This window comes from Neolamprologus brichardi, chromosome 14, assembly GCF_056152115.1.
Source record: "Neolamprologus brichardi isolate AB-2024 chromosome 14, ASM5615211v1, whole genome shotgun sequence".
NCBI classification, from domain to species: Eukaryota; Metazoa; Chordata; class Actinopteri; order Cichliformes; family Cichlidae; genus Neolamprologus; species Neolamprologus brichardi.
Window position 1 is genome coordinate 28951509 of NC_142117.1, and position 2265 is coordinate 28953773.

Below are 2265 nucleotides of genomic sequence, written 5' to 3' on the forward strand. Positions count from 1 at the left end.
AAGTTAGGGCAACTTACTCATTTTGAGTACACTGTACAGCCTTGTCAGTTCCCAGAACTCAAAAAAACTAAGTAAAGCTTACTTAAGATGACTGTTAGGACAACTCATACATTGCAAGTCTGCAGTATTAAGAATAACTTGATATTTCATCCATCCATCCATTCGCTTCCGCTTATCCTTTTTCAGGGTCGCGGGGGGCGCTGGAGCCTATCCCAGCTGTCATAGGGCGAGAGGCAGGGTACACCCTGGACAGGTCGCCAGTCTGTCACAGGGCTAACACATAGGGACAGACAACCATTCAAACTCGCATTCATTCGCACATTCACACCTAGTGACAATTTGGATTATCCAATTAACCTATCCCCACAAGCTGCATGTCTTTGGACGGTGGGAGGAAGCCGGAGTACCCGGAGGGAACCCACGCAAACACGGAGAGAACATGCAAACTCCACACAGAAAGACCCCGGCCTGATGTTGGAATTGAACTCAGGACCTTCTTGCTGTGCGACAACAGTGCTAACCACCATGCCACCGTGCTGCCTAACTTGATATTTCTGACTGTACAATACGAATTGTTTACCTACTGACAAAAAAATTTCAAGTTCAACTAAATGAAAAAACAATTTGTGGTAACCTGAATATGATTAAAAATAATTAACAACACTTTTTGTAATGATGTTAAAATGAGTCCAACTTTTACTTTCAAACACAACAAAGTATAACCGCCAACATACTGGACACTGTTCTGCTGAACAACAAACAATTATATTGCCATCACGGTTATAATCTCACAATGAAACAAAGTCTCAGATGTAATTATTCTGAAAATACGTTTAGGCCTACCACAAGTTTGTTTTGTACTTACATTACTTATATAATCAAAATAAAATATTTGTTGTTCTGTCACAAGTGCAGTCTCTGATTTAAACAACACATTTGTTTTTCATTCCAACACATAAGCTGGAATGTTGTATTATTTTAAGGATGGCTTGTTTCCAGTCCAGGCATTACTGCCTGAATGACTGTCATGGATCGAGGTGATCCAAATGTAGGTGCAGACAAAGTCTTTAACTTCCCTTAAGTACAGTGGGAGTGGATGTCGGTTGGAGATGCAATGAGCTTGAACCTGCAGGCGACCATCTTCACTGACCACACCATCTGTGACAGAGGACTCATCTCTCCTGGTGTCCTGCAAGCAAACAATCATATTTTTTAGAACATGAACTTAATTGCTTTCTTAAAACATTTTTTTCTGCATTTGGTATAAAACAGACTCCAATTTGGACAATCTCAGGCCCTCTCCCCACTGGAGAGGTGACATTCAATGTCTCAATTGTCAGTCTGGATAGCCGTGACAACACGTCATTTCATTCTAATGATGTGCAAAATGATTTGGGCACAAAACAAATTTTGCTGTTAGAAAACTTGCAGACTTCACTATTTACAGTGTAGACCCTCTAAACTAAGTTTGGGGGATGTGATCTTTCAAGAAATGCAGACCAAACTGTTGTTGTTTGTTTACTTACACAGCATGTCTTGTAGAATTAACTGGAGTCACCAGCAACAGCATAGTGCAGTCATATCTCAAGTCTAATAACAGAAGACAGGAAAAGATCAGTACAGAAACAACTTCCCCAAACCAAAGCACAAATAAAACAATAAGTAAAAACAGGCTAATCTAAAGTATGATTAAAGTTCAGCCTGATTAATATAAATGTCACTGACAGTTGCTAATATATTGGAAAACCAAAATACTTACTGATGTCTTTCTGTCCAACAACAGGAGTGCTGGTCCCGAGCCTCAAAGACAGTAAGAAGCAAGCAGAGGGAGAAAAAACAGAACATTTTTCAGAAACTGATTTGATCCTTAATGGCTGTGCAATTATTGTAACATAGAGTTTGTTTACGTGGTTAAATAAAGTCTAGATTTGACATTAATAGATGCCAGAGATGTTCAAAAGCTGCCACAAAGCATGAAAAAAATGGACGTCTCCGAAAACGTCAGAGCATTTTTGCAAATATGTGATGTCTTGATAAATCGAACAGATATTTGAGCTTTACACAGCTACATTCTCGCCTGAAAATATCTTAAAAGTTTATTTTGTGACCCAGAAAAAGTAATACGTTTTTTAACCGCGCTCCTCTGCCATTGCCGCTCGTACAAGTACGCACAGGCTCCGACAACCAACAAATGCGATCCTCCTTTTCCCCAAACTACCCTTTCTGGGTCACAAAATAACCTTTTAAGATATTTGCAGCCGAGAA

The 2265-nt window shown here is 39.6% G+C and overlaps 1 long non-coding RNA gene across 1 annotated transcript; it reads right to left on the reverse strand.

Annotated features, from left to right (window-relative positions):
- Positions 1-619: 619 nt before the first annotated feature.
- Positions 620-1990, reverse strand: LOC148098940 (uncharacterized). Its single transcript, XR_015720038.1, has 3 exons — positions 1760-1990; positions 1527-1590; positions 620-1189 (listed from the first exon to the last, which is right to left on the reverse strand). It is a non-coding gene; the product is annotated as an uncharacterized LOC148098940 (long non-coding RNA).
- Positions 1991-2265: the final 275 nt, after the last annotated feature.